This window comes from Asparagus officinalis, chromosome 9 (genome assembly GCF_001876935.1).
Source record: "Asparagus officinalis chromosome 9, Aspof.V1, whole genome shotgun sequence".
In the NCBI taxonomy this organism is placed as follows: domain Eukaryota; kingdom Viridiplantae; phylum Streptophyta; class Magnoliopsida; order Asparagales; family Asparagaceae; genus Asparagus; species Asparagus officinalis.
In genome coordinates, this window is record NC_033802.1 from 14,719,146 (window position 1) to 14,727,500 (window position 8,355).

General features: G+C 31.9%; 1 protein-coding gene and 1 long non-coding RNA gene across 2 annotated transcripts in view; one reads left to right on the forward strand and one right to left on the reverse strand.

Annotated features, from left to right (window-relative positions):
* The window catches only part of LOC109824777 (exocyst complex component 5-like), a 41,733-nt gene that overhangs the window by 2,941 nt on the left and 30,437 nt on the right, over window positions 1–8,355 (reverse strand). The window lies entirely within an intron of this gene.
* LOC109824779 lies at window positions 2,238–5,915 on the forward strand. Its single transcript, XR_002242779.1, has 3 exons — window positions 2,238–2,525; window positions 3,794–3,847; window positions 5,237–5,915. It is a non-coding gene; the product is annotated as an uncharacterized LOC109824779 (long non-coding RNA).

Genomic DNA, 8,355 nt, shown 5'->3' on the forward strand with positions numbered 1-8,355 from the left:
GCCAAAATTCATTGTTATCATTTAGTGGCTTAAAATTCCACAGCCTCATCGCTTTAAAGCATAATTGCTGCATGAAGTACTTTTCTTTGGAAGCACACACTTTAGTCAAGATAGGAGGATCTAAAAGGATTTTTTACTAACATTAAAATGTACCGATGTATTTTCAATATGACCATGTAAGTGTTATGCACGTAGCCTAGTTTATTATGAGTCGTTTCTATACTTTCGAATATTTAATTCTTATTTACTAATCAGAATATGAATGTATATATTTGTAAATTATTATCACACACACACACACACACACACACATATATATATATATATAATATATGATATATAATAATATATATATATAGAGACAGAGAGAGAGAGCAGGAGAGATTAATGCGGTATCCTTGTCATAGGAGGCGATTTCCTCCTAATGTCGCCTCTAAAATCACATGATGAGCGACATTGTGCGATGATCCGCTCCGTTGAACTTGACTTACATATTCTAAAACTCTAACACACCAAGTTTGGGGTGAACCCGTCATCGTTTGACCCTTCATCTACTCGTATCAATTTTAACGCGTTTTGAATGAATTAAACTTTTCACATGGCTCGATGGAGGTCAAAACGATGACGGATTCACCCCAAACTTGGTTTGTTGGGGTTTTAGAATATGTAGATCAAGTTCAACGCGAGCGGATCATCCACAATATCGCTCAATCATGTGATTTTAGAGGGGTCTCATAGGAGAAATCCCCTCCTATGACAAGGATACCCATTAATCTCATATATATATATATATATATATATATATTATATATAATATATATATTACTAATATATATATATATTTTTTATAGAAAATGGGTATGCTTGGTAGTGAGGTGACATAATCCCCTCCACTCATTTAAATGATTACATATCGCCATGCACTCCTCAACCCATGTGAATGTCGTCCCCATTTAAATGAGGGTGGGAGGGATTGGGCCACCTCACTACCAAGCCAAAATTTGTGCTTGGTACCAAGCGATACCATATTATCTCTCTCTCTCTCTTCTCTCTCTCTCTCTCTCTTCTATTATTACTATATATATATATATATATATATATATATATATATATACATATATATATATATACGAGAAAAACTTGTGTCAACTCAAGTGGACCATCCACCAAAGTTTCTATCCATTGATGAAAGTCTCTTCATATGATGCACGGATCTTTAGGTATCATCAATGGATAGAAACTTTGGTGGATGGTCCACTTAAATTGACATAAGTTTTTCTCTATATATATATGTTCATAATTTTTACAAATTTAAAATTAAAATACTTAAAATTTATGAAACTTATGTCTCATACTTTGAAGATTATGCCTCACGTCACCAAAAGGTTTAGCTTTTTGTCTTGTGCTCCTAATTTTTTAAACTTGGGTAGAAACTATTAAATAAAGAATATTAAATGAAGACTATTAAGTGAAAGCTATTAATTTTTCCAAAGCTTATAAAACGAGTCTAAATCCGTACCATTCAGTCATTGTAATGATAATTGGGCAATATTAAACTTTGGGTATAAGCATGATAATGATCAGGTTTGGGTTTTTTGTCTAGACTTGCTAACAACTAAAAGCTCCATCAGGCAAAATATAAAAAGAATAACTATCAAATGATCATTTCTATTAATAAAATAGTTTAGACATGTAACATAATATTTTTTGGCTAATTATTTTACATAATAATATTATAAAGTGCTTCATTGACCTTATAGTTAAAAAGTGTTTTCTTCGTTAAACAAAAAAACAATTCACATTCTCAACAACCCCCAGTTGATTACATTATGCATGACTCCAAATAATTTTAACCCATGAAATAAATTGATTATATTTTGATAACCCCCATTAACACATTAATTCCTTCTCAAACCCTTTCAAATTCTAACACCTCTGTATGTATAATGCACGTGCGTTGGGCATAGGTACACTCTAGGCAAGATAAGTTGACAAATTATTACAAGATTTTCTTTCTATTACAATTTAACCTCTAAAATATTTATATGTAGACTTACAATTCCACAAATAATATAAACTTATGTACAACAGAATAAAAATAAAATAAATAAGTACATCAATAAAATATATTCGATACAATTAGGATTCTACAAAGGCATCCCTAATAGTAAATTCCTCAAAGAATAGGATATGAACGCACAATGACATGCATGTGTTGCAAAACACAAAAAGGCTCTTGAAGCTTCAGAGATTCACTTCCAGTGACAACGAAGGAAGCAAAACGAAAGATTAGTTTACAAACCCATCAAATAATCTCTCTCACGCTATTAAATTCCGAAATTTACCTTTGAATGAATGATTGGCATTTCCATACATTTGTTTTTGATTTAATATTGAAATGTTGTTGATTATGATCTTTAATTTAGTTGTTGAGGTTGTTTGCATTCACTTTGAATTGAAATTATTAGGCATGTTTATGTGATGGTCTCAACAGGCTGGATGATAATAGTGGTTGCAAATAAGGGGTAAGTACTTTATTGTGGATTTATTTATCTATATCTACGTGTAATAACCAACATTTTTTCATGCAAACTAATTTATATGTTTGAATATGCAATATTTGTTATGAAAAGGCCCATAGGTATGTTCCACAAAGGGCCCAATTAGTGTCCAAGCTCAACCTAAAAAAGCCCACAAATCTATAATTTAAAATCTAAAAAAGATCTTAACCATATCTTCACTATCTCTTGTGATTTCTTCTCACGGATGAATCATGAGATTTTTCCTCAAATATCCGGAACTATCTACACCCACTGTAATGGCCAGAAAAAAAAATACAAATAAATAAATAAATAAATAAAATATTATAAAATCTTGTGGCGGAGTTTTTCACCACCGCTAAACATAGCGGTATTCTTTTCACCGCCTCCCAAAAGGTATATAAGGAGAGGAAAGGGGAGAAATTCAGGTTAAAAAAAAAGAGAGAAGAAGAAGATTATGGGAAAGGAAGAAGAGAGGAGTTTCACTTACAATCCAAGCTAATCGAAAGGTATAACCACAACCTTGTTTGATTTCTTAAGTAATTGAAAAAAAAAATTCTAACCTAGATCCGAGGAGGGGGTTGTCGCCGACCGCTCTTGGTCACCGATGATCCCCGTCGTCCTCTTGCCACCATGGAGAGAAAGAGAAAGAAAGAGAAGCACGAGAGAGAGAGATCGGGACGAACAGAGAGAGGAGTAGAAGAAGGAGGAAAAAAATAAGATGAGCAGAGAAGGGGGAACGGGAAGAAGAAAGGGTAGATGAGGGAGAATTAGGGGGAAAAAAATTTAAATAACGAAATTATTTTGGGACCCCTGAAAATTTATAAGTTTGTTTTCTGGTCCAGAATATATAATAGGAAAATTCTGTTTAAACCTTGTTGTGTTATTAATATTTTCAAGAGACTCAAGCATAAGGGTTAAACCATGAATAGGAAATGATAGTTACCTATGGACCCCTACCATTCTTTCTATTTACAAATAAGTCCAATCTGAAGAATTAAATATAACTTTTGGATCAGATAAATTCCATATAATCCCTGTCTTATCGTAAATTACTAGAAAGTCCAAAAGCTAGTATATGAGAGTTATAAAATTTTGATATATTGCTAGAGTTAACAATAAGCTCATATGTACTGTAGAATTTAATCATTATTAGTTATATCTGAATTTATTAGACTCTAGATTATGAATTGATTTACCTATAATATATGTTTGTTCTGAATTAATAATTAGTCATATATCTTACATTATAGGTTCTGGTTGATATTCGGGAGAATAATAGTTTGAGAAAGTCGTGACCACTAGAGGTGAGTTCATTTCTCACTAGTATTTTATAATATGAAATTGCATGAGTTTTATATTTGATTTATCTTGTGATAAAAAATAAATCAATAAGTAATATGTCTTTTCATATATGTCAAGATTTGACCTATTTCTGTTGTGGTCTATCCTATAATATAGTGTTAGCCTGATATATGAAAAGCAAATTTGATTTTTATATAAAATGTGAAAAAAAAGAATTTGGCTCTCATGCAATTTTCAAATAATCGTGGACATTGTTTTATCTGAATATTTTGATGAGGTATTTGGAACGTATTTTAACAGTTTAACGGATTCAAAGATTCTTTGTGACTTAGTATCTGATAAAAGAAAAATCTGTAAACTGTTTTAACAGAAATGAGGAGCTTTACCTTGTCAATTTCATTTGAAATATCTGCAAATTCTGATATGCAAAGTATTTCTCATTTGACATGTGATCTCGATGTTTTCAAACCCTCAAATAGTCCACTATGGATTGGTTCTGCCTACTATATGGTGAATGCACCTTTATTTGGCCCTTCTGTATTGGCCCTTCTGAAATCTGTTCTGGCCCCTCTGTATTTGGCCAGCAGCCTATGACAGTGTTAGGTGCATTCAATTCCCGGGAATTATCTGTTATCTGATGCGCTTTACACATTCCCTTGCTACTGGGCTAAAATTTGTAGCCTTAGTGTGACATATGAGGTGATTATTGTGTTTCATGAATTACTAGCTGGAAATGTGGAGCTAAGTGTTATACGGGGCTAAGTGCTACCCGGTATGAACACGGTGGGAGCCACCTCTAGAGCCCGTAGAAACCATTTCTAGAGTCCACATCGCCTGACAGTAATAGATTTGTGATTTTGAGATTTGAACGTGAATTCAAAGAACACGACTCATCAGATTTAAGATTTTGACAATTGGCTGCAAAATTGAGAAAATAATAGTCCTCTGGTTTTTGTACCCAATTTAGTAATTTCTTTTCCTTCTTAATGTTTACCTTGATTCAAAAAGGATTTGATTCCAAGAAATTTCACAGTTTATTCAGTTGCACATGAGAAATGAAATATAATTGCTGTATTCTTTCTTAAAAATGACAATATTACGATATTTGGATCGTATTTTACTAACTTTGAATTTCTCATGCAAAATTTGTAATTCGTTATTTCTGAGAATTATTCTTATTACTATTTTGTTAGTTATCTAGGAACTCTAGTGAGAAATGTTCTCATTCTTATTACTATTTTGTTAGTTATCTAGGAACTCTAGTGAGAAATGTTCTCACTGAGCGCTAGCTCACCCCGTTGTTTTTAAATTGTTAGTTATCTAGGAACTCTAGTGAGAAATGTTCTCACTGAGCGCTAGCTCACCCCGTTGTTTTTAAATATTTTTTTCAGATCAGGCGTAGCTTCCTACTAGCCGAATTTTGGTTTGAACTTTTGGCTGAGAGGCGTTATATGGAGGGTCTCTTCATTTTGGTGTTACCTTCAGCACAATTTGTTTTGTTTTATAAAAATGCTTATAATAGTGAGCTTATGGGCTGTAAGTACCGATCATATATATAGTTGCTCTGACTTCTATCATCAGCAGATTTATGAATATTTAAAATAAACTATGTGATATGAAGTGCCAGGCTTGACCCGTGCATAAGATTTGTCTCGTGTACGGGTCGTTGCTGTCGCGCACCCCCTATTTTATGATATTCCGCTGCAGTTTCGGGGCGTGACACCCACGAATCATAGAAACGTTTGGAAAGGAAAGAAAACTTCTAAAGATAAGATATAACTAATCCTATCTCTTTGTAACCAAACCGACTAATGAAAATCCCTCAATCTTAGGGATATCCTACTCAAACAACAACAACAACAACCAAGTCTTTATCCTAAATGTTTGGGGTTGGCTACATGGATCTTATTTTTAAATTCCATTCTGTTATGGGTCATCTCCTCCGTTAAGTTAGTCTTAGTCATATCCTTCTTAATTGCTTCTAACCAAGTCATTCTAGGTCTACCTTTAGATCTCCTAGCCCCATTAACTCTAATATTATCGTTTTTTTCTAATCGATGCACTAAGGGGTCTCCGTTGTACATGACCAAACCATCTTAATCTATTTTCTCTCATTTTATCCTCAATATGCATAACCTCTAATGTACTACAGATGCACTCATTTCTTATCCAATCTTTTAATGTATACCCACAAAACCATCGCAACATTCTCATTTCTGCTACTCATTTTTTGAACATGTTATTTTTTAATTGCCCAACACTCTGATTCATAAAGCATAGTTGGTCTTATAACCGTCCTATAGAAATTTTTCTTTAGTTTCATTGATATTCTATGATCACATAAGACTCCCAAAACACTCTTCCATTTCAACCATCTTGATTTGATTCAATGCACAATATTATCCTTTATCTCACCATCATGTCTAATGATTGATCTTAAATAGAAAAAATGATTACTTTTACGTATTTCTTGGTCATCAATATGTACTATAGGCTCTCTTCCTTTTCTAGTTTTACTAAAAATGCACTCCATATATTCTATTTTTGTTCTACTAATTCTAAAATTTTTAGATTTAAGAGCTTGTCTCCATATTTCTACTTTAGAAATAATGTCTCTTCTAATTTCATCAACTAATATTATATCATCGGTAAATAACATACACCATGGAATTTCATCCTAAATGTGCTTAGTAAGTTGATCCATGACTAATGCAAAAAAAAAAGGACTTAAAGTTGACCCTTGCTGTAAACCTATGGTCACAGAAAATGCTTTGGTCTTTTCTTCATTAGTTCTTGCGCTAGTTTTACATAATGTCATGTTTGAACAATTTTTGGTTTGATGTATGATATGATGTTTGTATTCAGCCCCTCCTTAAAAACAATCCTGGCTCTGTCACTGGCTGAACTAGTGAAATAACAAGCTGTCAGAGCAGCAAACTTCGTGAAATGTACAGACCGAAATTCTTTAAAGACTTATGTTGAAGATGCCTCCTATAGCGTTTACCTTTGGGTTGTTCACGTCAAGTAAATAAAGTTTAATTCTATGATTCTATCCCAGTTCAGTCAGCTGCATAGCTAGGAAATTGTTAATGTGCTTTATATGTATTTTTATATGTTGTTTGCATCAAAGTAAAACTGAAATATGAAACTGATATTACACAAACAATGCTTCACATTATTCATGTTTATGCAGTACATCTCATTGGGTTTAGTTCCTAAAAGCAATATAATTTTAATTTTTTATGAGCATAAACGTAAAACCCTAAGCTACGAAAGTGTGCAATAACAGGTTACTATAGAGTCTAAAATGCATATAAGCATATTTTATAGTTTATGAAAATTCAAACAAGTTATGAGTATAACAAGATAGCTAATAAGAATCTTCCTGATATGCGACTCATTTGATATTTTGCTTTGTGCATTGAATCTCTTTTTATGTCTTCTCACGAGTAATCATCCTTGATTTTCATAATAACATGGTCTCTCTATAGATAATGCAAGCATAAATTCATATATCTAAAAGAAAGTATAAATACATATGAGCCTTGTATTGATATTTGGAATTTATAATATGTGTTTGTGAAATAAGTTAAGGGAAGAATTTTTTTAATGTTGGAACACACATCGGAGTTGCAATCACTTCCGCTATAAGTTTAACTATTTAAGAAATTATTTTGTTTAATACAGCAAGCATTTCCTTCTCATCCTATCACTTCTTTTCCTATTACTTGGCTGTTTTAATGTATATCATCTAAAATTACTATTTTGCCTAAATTATTTAAAGTTATCACAATTTCTATCATTGTAATAATAAAAAAGTCTAAATCTCCATAAAGTCATGCATAAGAAAATTCCTAGTGATTGCAATGACCAAATATTTTAAAAAATCATTAAGCTTTATCTCTCAATTCAATCTAGACTTGAATTTTGCAATTTCTTTTTATTTGTCAAAAAAACTCTATATTTTAAATGTAATATGAGCCTTTAGCTTCAAAAAGTTAACGAAATTTTTAGGTCATGATTATGCAAAGTGCTCATGTATATTAAAGGTTCCTTTTCTTCTAATATTTTTTACTAAGTTAAAATATACAAGTTTAAAGTATATATGTACCTGGGAATTTAATATTTCATACCACTATAATTTTACATTAAAAATCTACTCATTATAGTAATATTATTTGATGGTTTAATAGATTACCAAAAATACATCCAAAAGAATTTTAAAAAATTAATAACAGAGCACGTCTCAAGACTAATAACTAAGAATTTATATTTAAAATTATACGAAACATACCTTAGAACTGTTGTTTGAAAATGTCGTTAAAACAACTAACATAATAATAAGAAAAAAGGAGAAATAGAAAATGTTGACATATTGGTAATATATAGGGACTTATTTGTAAGTTGTGTTTTGTAGGGGCCTATATAAGCCCAAGTTATCACAGCAATGAATTAGGGTTTCAATTCTTTTTGGTATCAGAGCTAACCCTAGCCGCCGTCCCCCCCCCCC